This window comes from Mercenaria mercenaria, unplaced genomic scaffold (genome assembly GCF_021730395.1).
Source record: "Mercenaria mercenaria strain notata unplaced genomic scaffold, MADL_Memer_1 contig_4736, whole genome shotgun sequence".
Classification (NCBI taxonomy): domain Eukaryota; kingdom Metazoa; phylum Mollusca; class Bivalvia; order Venerida; family Veneridae; genus Mercenaria; species Mercenaria mercenaria.
This window is the reverse complement of record NW_026462987.1, coordinates 19,851-39,700: the sequence shown is the minus strand read 5'-3', so window position 1 is coordinate 39,700 and position 19,850 is coordinate 19,851.

Sequence of the window (19,850 nt, the reverse complement as noted above, 5' to 3'; positions counted from 1 at the left end):
TTGTAACAATTCTCGTTGGTCCTCGAGTTTTGCCAGCTTATACGGGACCAGCACCCTACCATTTGTAGCTGGTTTAGCCCGTAAGGAACAGACTAAGTCACGTCGAGTCAGCTGTCTCCTGGTGGGAGGCATCATTTTGTTTTCTAGACAGCAGATCGAGTACATTTATGTTATGTGAAGGTACCCGGCACATAGGGACAAACGTCAGAAGGGAATATGTATGTTCGATTGGTATAAGATAAATTCACTAAAATATGTCGTCTATGGAACAATCCCATGATTCTATAATACTCTGAAAATTGTGGACTTTTTCCGTGCAGCAAAAATATGCCAATACAGCTTTTATCTTATAAATCTGACAGACGGACGCACAGATGCCGTTCATTTTATTCGGCGTGCCGTATTAAGCACGATATTATGACCTCGTATGACCTTATACCGCCTGAATAATGTACCAATCGGATTGCTTGGTAAGGTATTCTCGGTATTTTCAGCCATAATTAGAGATTTAGTAAGAGCGACGCTGATTGGAAAATGCTTCACTCTGAGTCATGTGTGACACTGAGTGAAATGACAACGCGTTCGTCATCTATAACCTCTATAAGTACAGCACCATTGGGTTGTATGCGTACCACTTGAACAGGTGTGCGTAACCAAATATTCATCTGCTCATCCGGACATATTTCTGTTTCGTTAAGTTTTCTTGTTAAGGTATTTCTGTTTTGTTAAGTTTCCTTTCCTTAAGTTTTGTTTTTACAAAAAGGTTATTTGTTTTATACAGTCATTAACTCTTACCCTGCATTACAGCAACAATTTCTAACCAGTGCAAATCATTTCTAACCCGCAACAACATGTCCGATACTGTTAAATTTTAGACTCTAAATTTTAAATTAATCTTTCCGGTGAAAACAGTACTGTACATATTCTGAAGGATCTGACAAATTTGATAATAAGCTGAAGTAGGGTCAGGGTTCATATGTTGCTTCCAACAATTCCAGAAATAAAGTATAGAACGTATTTCAATATTGTTTGCTTACTGTTATAATCTTTTAAGCACCAAAGGCTCGAAGTGAGTTTTTGTGATTGTTTGTTGTCCGTCGTGTGTCCCTCCACAATTTCTAAACACAGTCTTTTTCAGAACTACTGTCCGCATTTATACAAAACTTCACAGAGGCCCCTTTCAACATTGCCAAAAAATTTAAAATACATGTTTCTGCCCATATATAACTTGTGCTACAGTTACATCACGCCGACCATCTTTTTTAAAGATATTTCTTGTTCCGAATACGTTTATGTATTATTACCTTCGTTCGAGATAAGTCGTGATGTCACAATATTATAAGCTAGTTTTCCCTATTTTGCGGCAATATTTTGAAGATAAAAAGAAAGAAATTTTCACAATAGCCTTCACGTTTAATCAAAATAAATTAAACTAATTAAATTCTTCTCATTTTTTCTTTTCAATACAATTCAACGAAGACAAAACAAGAGTTAGTTAATCTAATTCTTACTTGTATGCCACTATTAACACGTAATTATATTTAAAAACACTTCGCCTTTAATATCATCTAATGCTTTTGAAGCTTATAATTTTTTGATAATAATATGAAATAAGCCAATGTCTCAATCGGGAATCGTTACAGTCCATCAGTTTGCAAAGAAATATGCGTTTCTATCAATTTAAAAAGGTAGATTTTGGAATACAAAACGATACTACCCGTATTTATACTGATGTGCAAGACGTTACGATTCAAACAAGTTATGAGGACGTTTATTAAGTACAGGGAAAAGGCGATTTTTTCAAAAAAAATCCAAAGTCAGACGCTTTGTGCACATACCGGAAGACAACTTTTTTAATTCGATAGCATATCTCATTCGGTATATATCGCATGTTACCGTAGAAGGAACGATCCCGATTTTCTTCGCTTCAAGCTTTAGGATCGATTCCCTGTTACAGTTCAGTTTAAATAGCATTGCCCAGCATCGATTGATTGAAAGATACTACCGATTTTATATAAAAACAAGAAACAAACTTATTGATATTCATTCTTGTTCTTACACAAAGTGTGTATGTAAAATAAAAACAAAATGGACGTATGCATAGTTTAAACCTTCAAAACAATCAACACAAAATGATAACACGTCCATCTACTCAGCCTACTGCACAATCGAGCTAACTACTGATCTTACGTTGTATCTTTGGTTTTAAACGAGAGTGCTATTGACTGTTTATTTACTTCTTGCTTAAAATTGAAACGCCATAATAGCCTAAACAACTTTATTGATGTGTAAATTCAAAAAAACTAAATACGTAACAAGCAGTTATGATACGCAAACATGTCTGTGATAAAATAATTAGTAAAATATAAGAAGCTGAAGTATTTATCTCCGTCCACAAATGCAACGAACAAAACCCAAAATATGGTTTTCATATATTTACATCATTGACATACAGTCAACAAAAATAATTTGATGTGTAAACGTCTGCTATATAGTACTGCTGCACTACTATTTTAAATGTAAACATAGCGTGCCACGTATTGGGTATCTATTGTGTCCAATAAATCAAAGCTTCATATTTGAATAGGACAATGACGCTTACGCAATTATCAGATCAATACACGTTCAATGTATTGTGCTATTTTACTAACCTGTAAAATGTGCATTCATTATACGCTCTGTGCATTCGATATTATAATATTCGGCCCAACTTCGGTGCTATCCCATGTTTTCCGGAAAGAAATTTTAGTTACGTGTCTAAATATCATTATCAGTATTGTAAGTAAAACACGCACTCGTCGTTCGTATCTGTGGCTCAGTGGTTACAGCACATGGCTCGTATGCGTGAAATCGCTGGTTCGAGCCTATCAGCGAGAACATTTTTATTTTTCAGTTTTAATTGTTTATATGATTTATATGACTCTGGTGACAACAGTAACGACACCGCGAGCGAAACTGAATGATGAATTTAGCTAGTTGTAATTTATATTTATGAAGTTTGTATTGTAGTGAAATGAACTGTGAATAAAAAAGTACATAAAAATATATATAAAAATGAGAAATTAAAAAAGGGATAAAACTGAAAAAATACCTGTGAAAATGCAATGAAGGAAATATTGGAAAAAAATGTATATGTACAAAGTGTTTGTTGAAATTTGTGAAAAAGAAACACAGACACTGAACGGTTTTGATCTTACGACCTCCAGGTTTCGAGCTATTGACGATGACCACTGAGCTAACATGACTTGCGTACAGCTGTATACACGCTTTAAATATAAACCACTTTAATTGCTGGTTACGTTCCGTATACTATACGGAATGTACCGGAATTAAAACAGATGATTAAAATATTCTGTGCACCGCTCATGTAATCAATATGCATTTGACAGTTCAATAAAACAGAACAATACGTTGTGACAAAAGGTTTGTCTCAAAGTATCAAAAGTTTTGATGGTTTTAAAAGATTAAGTACGTCTTTTATATACAACATTTAGGCGCTATAAGTGTTTTTGTCCAAGTGTTTAGGATTTAGTGCCATTTTTATATAGAAGCTGTCTCTGTTGTCCGGTGAACATGATCTCGGAATGTATTCCGTCATGGTCCCATGTTGGGCGCTAAATGTCACAGGGTAAGAAAAAGGTGCAGCCAGACTGGGACTCAAACAACGAGCCTTGGAATACCGTTCCGATGCTCTACCCATTTTCTCCCCGTTTTAATAATTAAATCCTTTACCGTGACACTAGTAGTAAGCCAAAGGGAACAAAAACTTATTTAAAACAAGCCGATGTTGAAATGAATTGAGCAACATGCTGTCATTAAGTTCGGTATCCTGGTACGAGTTACACCGGAAGCCAGACGGAACTTTCTCTCTTCAGAACTGAATGACTACTCCTCGTACAACTACAATTTTGACCGTTTGTTCTAAAATACTACTAAAAGAACCAACATATCGCCTATAATTTATGTAAACAAAAATGTGTACGTCTGTATTGTATCACATTGTAGCACAATAAACACGCTTTCTACGTTTTCTGTGTTTTTGTACCCATGGAAGCAACATAAATCAATACTTTATAATGACTTCAATGTAGACATATTGTTCTGTCCTCGGGCTGACGCTTTGTCCAACAATCAACTAACCGATGTTTATTAGTAGCAATGTATACTTTCAAATTGAATAAAATATTATGAACAATAATACACTGTTGGTGTTATTTCCTTAAAAATAAGCTACTACGAGGGATGTTCGAAATGAATTGCTTAATTCTATCTGGAGACTTCAAATTTCAAGTTAGCCCAAAAGGGCTCATTTCATGCCCTCGAAGTACTCCCCGTGGCTAGAAATGCAAAGTTTCAGCCGATGTATCCACTTCTTGAAGGCGTCACGGTACGCTGATTTGGGCACAGTAATAAGGTACTGATGAATGGCAGATCCAAGTGCCTGTCGGGACTGGTTTTTCCGCCCAGCAAGGAATCATTTCAATTTCGGAAACAAAAAGAAATCACATGGGGCAAGGTCTGGGGAATACGGGGGTGAGGCAAAACAGTTACTTTTTCTTTCTTCAAAAACGCCGTAACTATTGCGGAGGTATGAGCGGGGGCATTGTCATGTAGAAGACGGACATGTTTAAAACCAGTGACAGGGCGTCGTTTCTGATAATACTTTTTCAGTTTCTTCAGTACTACGTCTTTGTAGTACTTTCCGGTGATGCTTTTGCCCTTTTTCACCGGCACTTTTATTGCGACACCAGAGAAGAAGATTGCATACAAAACGCGTTTGGCAATTATTGGGCGTTTGCTGTGTTTGGTGGCCCAGATCTTATTGCTAACCTTTCTGACGGGCTCAAAATAATGGACCCAGGTTTCATCACCTGTGACGACATTGGCAAACTGCTTTTTGTCATATTTTGGAAACATTTGAAGCAGCTTTTTGGCCACTTTAACCCGTTGCCTCTTTTGCTCATCAGTCAACAGATGTGGCACCCATCTAGCAGAAATCTTTCTGACTTTCAAATGCTTCTTCAAAATAAGGTGAACCGTTGATAGTGATATGCCTACCTTTCGTGAAATATCACGAACTGTAAATCTGGCATCTCCTTCAATGATTTCCTTTATTTTGGAAACGATTTCGTTACGAGATGCAGATTTTGGCCTACCTGATTTCGGTGCATTTTTGATGGACTCTACACCAGACTCAGATTTCTTTTTCCACCGCCGAACTGTGTCATAAGACACACAAGAAGGTCCATAAGCAGTAGAAAGTTCAGTCATCAGCTGCTTCAAAGAACAACCAAGTTTTGAGCGAGCTTTGATGTAAGCCCGTATTTCATCTTTCTTGTAGACGTTTCTACCAACCATTTTTGCTACAGTGGTCAATGATTGCGTGTATTCAAATGGCAAATTTTATGTCTTACACTTAGTCTAACATGTACATTTATACACCGTTGTGTAGGTATTGAATAACCCTATACAGGTAGGTATTGGTTTTTATCGTGCCCCACGTGGATATCGAGCTAGAGGACAATAAGCAATTCATATCGAACACTCCTCGTATCTCGCGAATAAACAGTACAGCTGGGAGCGATGTTATTTTAAACAAGAGTTGTCCGTAAGACAGCGCGCTCGTCTTTTCTCAGTGCTTGACTCTGAATTATAGCTTTGCCAGTAATTTTTTTATAAAACTTAAACCAAAAAATCTAAGTTGAAAAGGACATAACTCTGTCAAAATTCAAATTAGAGTTATGGGGTTTGTTTCTCCTGGTGTAGACTTGATAGTAAATGAATATTTTAAGTTTCAAGTCAATAGCTTTGATAATAACAGAGATATTTGACTTTATTGAAAATTCTAACCAAAAATTTTAAGTCAAAAAGGGGCATCGCTCCATCAAAATTCAATTCAGATTTATGGGGATTGTTTCTCCTGGTGTATACTTTGATAGTAAATAACTTTTTTAAGTTTCAAGTCAATAGCTTTGATAGTAAAAGAGATATTTGACTTTATAAAAAAACTTTAACCAACGGATACGCCGACACCAGGACGTTTGCAATAGCTCTACTTTTTCTTCGAAAAGTCGAGTTAAGAAGTAACTTTTTAATCATTTGCTGATAAATATAAAATAAATGTTGAACTTCAATTTCTAATAAGAATCATCTTTCGTCAAAGTATGATAATTTGACACGTTTCCATGTGACTTTTAATGTCACATCAATTTGATCCTTTGGGCAGATTGTCAAGATTATACAGGAACAATGCAGTGGCAAATGATTAAAGTGAGAATTAACGTCAGTTTGTAGAACTGTCTGAAAAATTATGCTTCAGTGTTGTTATATTTTCTGGTTCTTTGGGATCAAGGAGTCCATTCAATATCACTGTAATAGAGTTCTGGCTAAGCCGGTGCTAGGAGGCGTGAGGGATGTTTCACATTCCATTACCTCTCATAAACAGATTCTGTCAAACCGAGGCTGCTGTTATTTTGCTTAGTTGCATTCTTTGCTTCTAAAGGAATCATCATATAGATTTTATGTTTTATTTTCATAAATTTATGATTGTAGCATACATGTAGTCAGAAAATGGTAGCATAGAAACACTGCGTCCGCTCTTTTCTGGTAAACATGTAGCTTCTTGTCGTTCGCATCTACACTTTCAGACCAGTAGCCTCGATGAAACTTGTGGTTTGCCTAAGATCCTCAATGCCTCCATACAGTTTCTGGTGGATTGAGGTATCTATTGGCCAAGTCGCAGCTCGCTCCTGGTCGTGCCTTTTGCATCTCTGAAGTATATGCTCCGCAGTCTGATCTTCTTCACCACATGGACAAGTTGGCGATGATGTCAGTCTGTATTTCTTGTACATGTGAGCATTGAGCTTGTTGTGCCCTGAGCGGAGCCTGACCATCATCACTTGTTCAGACCGACCAAGGAGATGAAATGCATCTTCCTCCATCCTTGGTCTCGTTAGTGCCTTGATGATGGTGACTTTCTCCTTGTAACTCACAGGTACTGTTGGTTGTTCTGACTGAGCTCCTAGCTTAGCCAGTTTGTCTGCCTCTTTATTGCCTGCAAGTCCACAATGGGATGGAATCCACTGAAGTGCTACTTTGCAGGTCATACTCAGGCTCTGCATTCTCCTGGCTAGCTGCGGAGCTTATTGTTGATCAGAGCTTCCATGACAGACAGTGCATCTGTGAAAAAGACGACTGAGGAGCTTTCTTCTGCCGAGTCTTCAACCATTGAGACGGCCTTCATGAGTGCTTCAGTCTCTGCCTTATAGATGCTGCAGTGTTTTCCTGTGGCTGCATGTAGTGTTTCTCTCTTGCCAGATGGGTACTGAATGAAACTCTGCTCCTTCCATCTTTGACGGCGCATGTGGCTGATCCGTCTGTAATAGACATGAGTCCATAATTCCGGAGGATAGTCTTCATTGATCATAGCAAGTGTGAGGCTCTTCCGAATGCCTTCATCCTCTTGCTTCCCGCGGTCAAGACGAGGAACAGCAAGTCTCACAGTCACTGAGGACAGATCATTCGCTAGTGGGTTTACGATGTCTTCACTACCTAAGGGAGTCGTTGGAATGCTCAGCTCAGTTTTGAACTCTCGGTTGAGTTTCTTTGCCTCATGTACGAAGCTGCTACGTTTGAGCCGATTCTTTGTATAGCCATCTAGTTTGGCTTTCACGGGATGGTCTTGAAAAGACCTGAACTTCTCTGCTTGAAGCAGAACCTTTGCATGTCTTCTGTCTTGTAACGGCTGTGTGCCTGTTAGCTTCTCCATGAAGGAGATTGGTGTAGACTTTGTAGCACCTGTCATGATCCGCAATGCTTGGTTCTGAACCTTGTCTAAAGCCTGTTGGTTAGTTTTGGCAGTAGTGGACCAGGCAGTTGAGCTATACTCTAAATGGGGTCTCACTGTTCCCTGATATACTGTCTTGAGTATTTGCTCGTTTGCTCCCCACGTTGTTCCAGCAAGTTTGCGCATCGTGGCAAGCTTTTTACGGGCCTTCCCTTCTGCTTGACTAATGTGGGGCTTCCAGGTTAGCCGTTTGTCAAAGGTCACTCAGAGGTATTTTGCCTCGTCTGCTTCAATCAGCGAAGTATTTCCCATCTTGATTTTACCCGTCCTCTGCTTTGACGACAGGGAGAATAGTGTGGTGGACGATTTCTCTGTATTGATCGATACACACCAATCTTCAGCCCAAGCTGAAAGCTTGTTGATGGCTTCTTGCATCCTGTATGTGGCTGTAGTGGCATGTTCTTCCTTACACCATAACACCAGATCGTCAGCGTAGAGAGCAGCCTTAACTCCTTTCGGTAGTTCAGACACCAGATCATTGATGAAAAGCAAGAAGAGTGTAGGGGATAAGACTCCACCTTGTGGGACACCATGACGCAACAGGAACTTCCTACTACTGGCATGTTCTAAACTGACTCTTGCTCTCCTGTCGTGGAGGTATGACTTAATCCACCTCAGCATGTGACCTCCTACTCCAGTCCTCATCAGCTTGACGAGGAGTCCATCAGTCCAGACTTTGTCAAACGCCCTCTGCAGATCAATCCATGCTGTAAGCATGACTTTCTACTCTTGGAAGGCGTCCTCTATCTCTTGCGATAGATAAGTGGTCTGGTCCTCACTGGAGCGGAATTGTCTGAAGCCAGCTTGTTGCGTTGCAAATAGGTTGTTAGTCTCCATGTACCACTTCAGGCGTGCATTCACAATCCTCTCCATGGTCTTTCCAACACAGCTGGTTAGGCTGATTAGCGGTAGCTTGCAGCCTTCTTTGGATCCTTCCCTTTCTTGTGGATGGGGATCATGACTGCCTCTTTCTATATCTGTGGAAGCCGTCCTTGTGTCCAGCTGTAGTTGTAAATTTCCAGGAGTTTGCAAATTGCTTCAGTGCCTAGATGGGTCAGCATTTCATTTGTGACTCCATCTGGTCCAGGAGACTTCTTTGTCTTCAACTGCCTAAGAGCTGTCTGTAGCTCATGCAGTTTAAGACCCTGCTTCATGCATTCTGGTGTCACTTGGCTTGTCTGCCTTTCCCTTTTTTCTCTTCGGGCTTCCCTTTGCCGTTCCCTGTTGATGGGGATGTTGGAAAAATCTTTGTAATTAGAGGCAAAAGTGTTTGCCGCTTCTTTACCCGTCAACAGTTCACCATTCTCTTCCAAAGTTACTGAGCCTCTTCCTGTTTCTTCATCGCTCAGCTGTCTCGTCAATCTCCACAGCTTTTGGCCATCTCGCTCTAGGTTGAGCGAGGCTGTTTTGTTTCTCCAGCTCTTCCTCTGTGCTTCCCGTTTGTGCCTGAGGAATTTGGCCTTGGTTGCTGTAGAAGAGGTTATTTTCTGTGAGGGATTGTTTTCTGCTTCCTCCCTGGCTTCTGATAACTTTGCCTGTAGATTCTCCAACTCATCACTCAGTAGGCTTATAGTCCTTTCTTGCTCCCTTGGAATGGCGCTGTAAGCAGCCTTGAGTATACTGGCGTTGAAGTCTTTGACAACCCGGTTGATGTCTCTACCTTCCACTCTGATGTCTTTACAGAGCTCATCACGCAGACTTTGGTCCATCTGGCCTTCTTGTAGTTCCATCTGGGGATGTTAGATGAAGTAGAGACTATACGGTCCATAGTGAGTTGGACTGGGCGGTGGTCGCTACCTCCTAGTTGTTCACTGACTTCCCGCTTGACATGTCCATGCATGTCATCAGTACATAAAGCAAGATCAGGGGTTGATGTTGTTCGCCAGCTTCTGGAGTAAAAAGTGGGGGATCATCTGGCTTGTTGATGAGTTCAGCTGTTATCATCTTGCCAGGTCTCCTTCCTCTCAACGTTTATCCAGGTGGTCATATCCCCAGCTTTGTGAGTGACTGTTAAAGTCTCCTACAATGATGAACCTGGTTTCATCAGTTGTAACTTTGTCAAGGGACAGAGCTTTGTCACTTGGAGAGTATATGTTCACAAGTTTCAATCTGAAATCGTTCTTTCTGAGGCTCAGAACTTGGAACTCGGAGTCATCCATATGCGTGTTGGTCTGGACAGCGCTGATGTTGTTCCTGACCAATGTCATGATGCCTCCTTTTCGTCTGCCAATTCTGTCACAGCGGAAACACTGGTATCCTCTGACTTTGAAGGATTTCTCTGGCTGTAGGTGAGTTTCCTGAATGCAACAGACATTGATGTCTTTCTCGTGGAGGATATGCTCAAGTTCAGCTTTCTTGTTGAAGACACCCTCCGCATTCCAATGCATCAGCCTGAAAGGTTGATGCGGATTGGTTCTTTTCCTTGGTATGTTCCTCCTTCTTCTCTTTGCATGTTGTGGATTGAAGGAGGGACCCCCAGTAGCTGTGGGTGGACTCTGTCGAGGCTCAGAGCCCGGCACTGAATCCCCCTGGAGGGACCTCAGAGATTCAGCACCACGTTGGTGAATACCGGATGGCTGTGTAGACATAGCGATATTGCATGGTGATGTGGTTCGTTAAGAGAGTGCCAATGGCCCAGCACCTCTGTCTTCAACTCTCTAGGTTTCTTTCGGGGTTACCTCACCCTTAGTTCCGAGTTAAAACCCTATCCTTGGAACACAGGAGCTATTTGTCCCATAGCTGGGGGTCTGTTCATAGGCATCAGGGCGTGTCCACACACCGGTGGGCCTGGCATGCCACATGTCTGGGGGCAGACCTCCTCCGAGTCCTCTGCAGTTCTGCCTGAGGCCGGAAGGTGCTCAGTTACCGTGTGGCGCCAACTCGGAGGCACTGCAAAAGGGCTTGTCTGCAGAGAGGCTGTGTACTGGCAGGGAAGACTTACGCACTCGGCTCCTTTTTCACCAGAGGGCTAGCCAGCGGTGGAGGCTGAAAGCGGAAGGTGACAAGCACACAACACACAGCACACCACACTTGACGCATCAGCAGACCAACTGCCACACGTAAACATGTAGCAAAAACTTTTTAAATAAACACAATCCAATAGGAGAGATCGCTCTGACGTCACGCATCAACACCTGTTTATCTGGTGGTGGGCAAAACAAAATATTTTTACATCGTTTGTGTATGGGATCGGAATTTTTAATTTTTAATATTTTTTTCTTTCTTTTATGGATTTTAAAAATTCACAAAGTTTTGAAATGCTTACGATTTTTTTATTTTCTTATTCAAATATCTTTCGAAAAAAGTTTACAGTTTTAAATGACATATGATTTTAATAGCGGCGTAGCGATGCTCTAAACTTTTAGAAAAAAAAAACTGTAAGTTAAGCGTTCATAATTAATTCATTTTATTTCGAAATAATAATTAAAAATTATCAATAAATTGCTTGTTTTATCCTTTCCATTGATCAAAACACTATTGATATTATTTATGTTTTACGAAAATTTAAGCAGTTAGAAAAACATCACTGTTTACAAAAAAACATGGTCGCTCGGCGTCTGCCCACCCGATCTTGGTCTTATCAGTTCTAAAAATAGAATATAAAACGGATTTGTGTACAAACACGATCTCTCCAATAGCAAAAAAATGCAAAAAAATATGTGTCTATAAAGTACATGTTGTAAATTTATTTTGCTGCTAACTAGATTTGTCTGGTCCGAGTTACCTAGGGTCCGGATTATCCTAGTTCCAATTGTTTGTATGACCTGTCATGTAAGAATGCAACAACAAAAAATTTACTCTATGCCTTAAGAGTTTGAAGTAGTAGGACATATTTTGCAATTACTAAATTTTATAGTTTTCTTGTGAATTATGACCAGTTTTAGTAATATTTCTTGATATTTCGTCCACTTTCAATACTGGTTGTCGAACCAGATTTAGACAATTTACAACCTTTTCGGCTGTCATTTTTTCATTTTTAATGCAAGACCCATGAAATGTTACCTGACTCTAGTTTGATTCTTCAGTGTCACAAAACGCGAATTTGTTTGTATCTAAAAGGAAAGAGAACACGTCACTGAGGCCCAAAAGAGGTTACGTATATCTAACGATTTTAGCGTAGGAAAACACTTATTATCGTCATTTCTGCCTCGCAGAATCACGTTTAGGTCGGTGTTATTGATAAAAAGACATGTTTTACCTTGTTTACATTCAACTATTAATGTTTGATATAAGGCTATTGAGAGTTTTACACGCGTTTTGTTGTACATTAAGCAAATTATTTGAAATCGCGGCGCGGTAGAATAGAAATACGTAGCAAGATGTCAATATTGGCATTTGAGAGTTATTTCCCTTTTAATATTTTATGTTTACATATGGGTGGATTTTTTTAGAGTTGACATTTAGCATTTATCTCAATCTAAGCATGTGCGCTTGCCCCCCCCCCCCCCCCCCCGCCCCCCCGCCTATGATCTCCTGTTTCCATTCTGTGTATTTTATCATTCTTTAGTAAGTCTAAAGTAAGTGTCTAGGGGTGCGGATCCATACCTCTAGACAAGACTACGGTACGGACCTTAGTTTTTCTAGATATTAAGAGTACATTGTATTTTACATTTTAAATTTTATTGCAAATGAAATAACAAATAAGACTTCATAAGTATTCACCTTAAACTTGGATTTATATGATTTACATATAACAACGTTCATCCGATTTGTTACATTTTCCTTCAAAACGTAAATAACCGCGGAACACCAAATAAACCACGAGGATTCGAACTGGCAGAAAAAAATATATATTTATAACTTTATCATGACATCACCGTACATCAGGGGTTCTGACTGACCAATCAGAAGGCTGCATTTTCGAGTACCGGTCAGTTTCTACTTGGGTAGTCGTCGTCGAAGTATATTTACAGTGAATATATAGTGATTTTAGAAATAAATATACACTATTTTAGGAATCAAATTAAAACATTTCACTGCACATACCCCAGATGATACTACAAACAACGAAAGTTTGAAGTTTCTTTATTTTAGTTTAAAGTTTGAGATTTAACACAGGGAGTCTATGCTTAAGTCCGAGTAAAATGTAATCATTACCCAAGTGAAATTAGTATCATTCCGCAATATTTTGGACATGTTAAAATTATGAATAAAGTTTTTTTAAAATAATGTTAAATATGTTGTAAAAAAACTATTTTCAATGATATGTAAGCTTTAGGGTATTGACCATATCTACATTATGGGATAATTCACGTCCTCCAGTATTTCCGTAAATAGGATCAGGTTGGGGGTGGGGGGGGTGCGGGGATGGGGAGTGCTGGCGAGATTAACCGATATAAAGACCGTGTATAATATTAGGGATTATTTTTGCCAGAAGATAAGGATTTAGGAAAGTTCTTACTTTGTCACAATGGAAATACTATACGACATCGGCAAAAAATCTTTGCAAAGATAATTTGTTAAGATTGACTCAGTCAAACCGAGTCTGCTATTATTCTTCTTGGTTGCATTCTTTGCTTCCAAAAGATCTTTTTACAGATTTTATTGATAAATATGAATAATTTCACACATCATTAGTATCGAGTCACAAAAGTGTAGAATAAAAGATAAAAATTAAAAAGTAAAGTAAACTTTGAGGATATTTTTGTTACATCGTATGGCTAATACCGAAAAACGTGATTTATCCTATAATGTCGATATCGGGAATTTATGTTATCCACACATTTGGTACAAGGGACGTTTTCACAAACAGTTTATTTTACTTCATGTCGGTTATTGATTACTAAACAATCAGTTCCGTGCCGGTTATCATTATATATATCCTGTTAATAACTAAATAAATAGGCCTGTGCATAATTAATATCATGCCTATTTTTCTGCTGAATTTCATATAAAATTTATTCAGCGGTTAAATTCACTCATAGTCTGTAATTAACAGTTTGTATTTCAATAAACTAATCGGCACGGAACAGTGTATATTCATTTGGAGTTCCTCGGTTATTTAGGTCCTGAAACAGAAGTTAACCAATCGGATGAACGCTAAATGGTATCTTTTAATCATTTAAATCCAAGTTTTAAGTGAACACTGTTAAAGTCTTATTAGTTATTTCATTTTCAACAATATTTAAGATGTAAATAACCCTAAATCTCTAGAAAAAGGAGGTCCGTACCCCTAGAAATCCTCTAACATACTTCTAGAGGTATAGATTCGTACCCCTTGACACTTCTTTAGGTAAAAGAGAGGGATTCTGCTCTATTACGAATACCTCAAAATCAGTTCTGACATTAAATCATTTGGACTACATGCATTCAATACAACTTTTGTAACATATATAGACTTAAAGAAAATCAAAAGTGAAAGTCAAAGAATTTTCTGGAAAACAAGATCATCCGAGATCGGCTTAAACATGTTTATACTACCCAAAATTGCGGGCATTTTTGACCTGATAAAGTTTGGTGTGATCGGCTGAATTATTAACAGAAACATGTTCATCTCGAATTAAGATACTTACTCGTCCTCTTCCATAAATTCTTCTTCCATTTTTTCTGTTTTTTCTTCGGTGTCCAAACACATGAAAAGAACACTGAAGAGTTATCAAATGATTATTTATTACGTAAACCGAAATGAACAAAGTAACAAAATCGGGAAGCAGTCTGGGAGAAATATTTATTTAACGAAAAGTTGAGGAAATACCAAAAAGACTCTCCTCTATTCATTTTTTTGATTTACAGCCTATTTTTGGTGTATAGAAAACTTTCATATTCAGCTAAAATTTTATAAAATTATACAAAATCTCAAGCAAAATACTCCTAAATGTATGTTACACAAAACATTAAAACATGATGTTTCTCCTATTTGCAGCTCATATTTCAGAAATCCTTAGACTCCGGTAACCTCCCAGATATTTGGACATCAGCAAACGTTGTTCCAGTCTTCAAGAAAGGAAACAAAGAGGACCCTGCTAACTATCGTCCCATTTCTCTAACATGTATCTCTTGTTAAGTTTTAGAGCACGTCGTATCATCAAACCGTTCTGCTCATTTTAATAAACATAACATCTTATATGACTTGCAGCACGATTTTCGAGAACGGCGCTTTGTGAGACTCAGCTTCTACAACTTGTGGACCAGCTAGCCAGAAACCTCATCTTTGGACAACAATCCGACTTGGTCCTCCTTGACTTTAGTAAAGCATTCGATAAAGTTTCTCACCTAAAACTTCTCTTCAAACTGCAGCTACAAGGTGTTAACACCACCACTATCAACTGGATCCATTCTTTTCTCATAGGCAGAACTCAGCAAGTCGTCTTGGGTGGAGAAACATCAAATCAAGTTCCGGTTACATCAGGGGTCGTCCAAGGTTCAGTACTTGGTCCTCTTCTCTTTCTTCTTTATATTAATGATCTTCCTGAATCTCTCTCTTCATAGGTCCGTCTTTTTGCTGATGACACTGCCGTTTACCTTGTGATCAACAAAAAGCAAGACTGTTCCATTCTCCAACAGGATCTAGATAAACTTGTGTTGTGGGAGGATGCTTGGGAGATGGAGTTCAGTCCAAGCAAGTGTGACGTCATTCATAAGTCTAAAAGTACCAAATACAAAATTAAATTCAATTACACCTTACATTGCCAAATATTAGAATCAGTACACAGTGCAAAATATCTTGGAGTCAATATATCTGAAGACCTTTCATGGAATCAACACATGGAGCAAATAACATCCAATGCAAACAAAACATTAGGATTTTTACGTTGAAACATTCAGACTACAAACCAACATATTAAGAAAACAGCCTACAAGACCATGGTGAGACCGCAATTAGAGTATGCCTCTAAAGTCTGGAGCCCCCACACAGACACCAACATTGATAAATTAGAAAAAGTTAAAAAAAGATCGGTTAGATGGGTTAGATGGGTTAAAAATAATTATATTACCTATGGCAGTGTCACCTGCATGCAGAACGAGTTGGGCTGACAGACTTTACAGAACAGACGCGACCTAGCCCGACTGACCATGTTTTATAAGATCATGTATGGTTTAGTTGCGGAAACAATTCCATCTTACTTAGAAAGGCCTGTGAGAAAGTCTCGGCATATGCACGAACTCTCCGTCCGTCAAGTCAATACTGAAGCAAATTGTTTCAAATACTCCTTCTTCTCTTATGCTGTCGTGTTGTGGAACCACCTGCCTTCTCGAACTGTACTCCAGCCTGACCTTGAGGGGTGCAAACGATGTCAGGACCCCTCGGTTATCTCTTACCGCCCCTGAACTCACAAAGCGGATGTTTTTAACCCCTTTTAACTTGTGTATATTTCATCTTACCTAACACTTTCACATTTTATCTTCCCTCTCACTATCTTCATTTTTGAAGCCTTCCACTGCTTTTAAACCAACTTTTATCTGGTTGTGACGCGCAACCCGGCTATTATACCCGTGAGGGGAGTCCAGCCGTATACAAAGATAGATATATATTGTGAACTTGGGATTACTCCAATATCTTTGCTGGTGTAAACTGTTGAACAGTAAAGACGAGAAGATTCGTAATGTTTTATATAAGACTATATACTCAGTATATTTAATTCTATATGAACTGCAACATGGATTCAGAGAACGCCGCTCATGTGAAACGCAACTCATGAATACAATTGGTTGATGACCTGACAGAACCCTTGTTGCAGCCTAGCAGTCAGACCATATATTCTCATTGATTTTAGCAAAACTTTTGATTTAGTTGGTCACACTAAACTGCTTAACAATGAGAGTGGATTTGCTCTTTCTTAATAGGCAGAACCCAGGCAGGACCCATTACTAAAACACGGAACGGAACGGAATAGAACACTAGAAAATACGGAACAGAAATTAAAAAGACGGAACATATATCATATAATAATTTAAATGGAACAGAATAAAAATACGGAACAGTGTATCAACATATGAAACATTACCACTATTTTAGAATAGACGGAACATATATAGATCTAAAGAAAGATTCTTTCATAATCTGAATACTCGGGAACAAGACATATTAAATCATAGCTTGTTAAATGCCATAATAATAGACGCTTCTATGAATTTGTTGCAGTATCAATTTCCACAATTAGATGGGCTTCAGTGCTGTCAGCTGGCACATGAACTTGACTGTGAACGTCATGAGAAACTGTTCATTCAGATCATCAATAGTAGCCCAAAATAACTGTTATTAAATGAATTTCTTTGTCCCGTAATTAATTTCATTCAGTGCTGTTCCGTATGTGTCTGTTCCGAAGGTTAGAAACACGGAACATTTCTATTTTTAGAACAGAAAAATACGGAACAAAATATACGGAACACTACTAGTTTTAGAATAGAAAAAGTAGAAACTTCACGGATCGCTCAACAAGACAAAAACGAAAATGTTGCAGGCTCGGTTTGATGGAGCCTGTTGAACCTGTTACATTTTTCCGGAAAATATCTGGAATTTCCCAACAAAAAAAATAAAAATAGAACATACTCTACTATTTTTAGAACAGAAAATGCGGACCAGAATGAAAAATGCGGAACAGGGAACATCTAATAATATAACTGTTCCGTAATTTCTGTTCAAGTTTATCTGTTCTGTTCCATTCCGTTCCGTGTTTTAATAACGACCCATACAGGTGGTTGTTCTCGAGGGCGAGAAATCTGTTGAAGTTCCTGTGACATCTGGTTTGCCCCAAGGGTCTGTCCTGGGGCACCTCCTCTTTCTTCTATATATTAACGACTTACCTGATCATGTAAAGTCAAAGGTCCGACTTTTTGCTGACCCACACAGCTGTCTACCTTACTATCAATTATACAGTTGATTGCAATAAGTTACAACAAGATCCTGACACCCTACAGAAATGAGAAAGTAAAAGGGAAATGCACTTCAGCCTAAGTGAATGCCAGGGTGTTAGCGTCTAACGAAACAATAATACAATACAACATGATTATTTATTGCAAGGCCAGATGCTTGAAACCGTAACAAATGCTAAATATCTCGGTGCAGACCTAACAATCAACATTTCCTTTAACATACTTTAACTCACTTACCAAAATCTGCACAACATCAAACAGAACACTTGGTTTCATAAAACGTTACATCTAAACTAAAAACAAGAAAGTTAAAGAAATAACATATAAAACTCCTGTCAGTCATCAGGCAGAATACTCATCCAAAGTCTGGTCACCCTACACTAAACTTAATATCAATAAGATAGAAATGGTACAAAGAAGAGCAATCAGTTGGATAAACAACAACTATTCCACATATGACAGTGTCTCAGGTATGCAAAATTCTCTCGGTTTAAGATTTTTGGAATACAGACGAACTGATGAACAATTAATAATGTTTCACAACATTATCCATTCACTAGTAGCTATTCCTGTCCCAGTGTATTTTGAGAGACTGTTAATTGTATAATGAATGAATGAATAATACAGGATTATATTTAGAATGCTCTAATGTTCATGCTCAGTATCTTCCCGGCACGCATATACCTGGAATAGCCAGTGGTCAGTAAATTAAGTTCAAGTACTTACTTCTATTGGGGTCCCTGGCATCAATATTGCTTTTGGCATTCAATCAATTCCTTATATCACTTATATTTGTGTATCTTAAAAATTGTGTTTTTTTTTAATGTTTAAACAACACTCACATGATATATGAAGCAATACATAGCGGTACGGACAATCCACATGCGCATATGCATTGATTCTTAAGATAACTGGCCATTTCAACTGTTATTTCTATGTCTAAATATCATACTTATTTAAAAAATGTATATGAATATATCCAAACTGAGTATAAAAAATAGTAAAAATAGAATTACAATTTTCTCTATCCCGGGCCGATTTGAACAGGTATTTCTTAACTTCGTATATGAAACCCTATTTAGATATGATTTATTGTTTTAACATCATCTGATAGTGCATCCCAATCTCTTAAAGTATTGAAATAGAAAGTTCCGTATTTAAAACTCGCTTTTTAGGAACAATAAAGTTACATAAGCTAGATCTGGTCCTAGTGTGAACTGTAGATACTCTAGTAAAGTTGTTATTTAAGTATTTCAGGGTTTTGCCATTAAACATATAAAACACGTGGCTAAGTAAGTTGTCAGGCTCTGTCATCGATTATAAGCATACTGAAAGTATCGAGTTCTTTACATGTTGCACTGGATGATCGAGGAAGGTCAAATTAAAATCTAATAACCTGACAAATTTGCAAATTTGTGTTATAACTTTTTTGTTAATACTACATACCAAGATGAGCATGCATCGTGAACCAGAGCATGAGTGAGTGTCTGTTTTGTTTGAAGACTTAAGTTTCTTTATAAAAACTTCTCTCCAGAATTAACTTTTGTTACTATGGTGTATACAACTATTTCATAAGCATATTATCAACCGTGAACCCAATGTACTTCGCATTTTCCTAAGACGGTATTGTATGGAAATTACAACTGACAATAAACGATTTTACCTTTTATAGTTTTTCTTACTGACCCAAATATCATACACTCAGTTTTGCCTAAATGTAAAATTAGTTTGTAGTCTACAAGCCTGTTAGATCAATTTTACATGACAATGAATAGCAATTATAGAAGAATGGTCTTGACAAACTTCGATATCAATGTTGATGACAATATTTGAGCTATCGTTTGGCTTCGTTTTATATTCTTACGTTTTAAGTGATACCACAGGCCCTTGGTGTCATGCTTTTGTTCTCCAACTTTATTTGAAAACATTCCCGGACTTGGTTGCCTTAATCAAATATTGAAGTTTTTTTCTGCATCTACAAAACTCTTTATAATGATCTTTAGACATGTACTTTTCATATTTATACAATGTAGTATCATTTTGCTTGATAAGGCCTTGTTTAACATGATTTCTTTAATAGGGGCAATTGTATCTAATGTGAAATAAAACTTGTTTGAGAAGCTGACCACGCATAATTCACACTTTTGTGTTAAAACAGTTGCTCCAGTCTGCACTTAAACGACGCTGGATA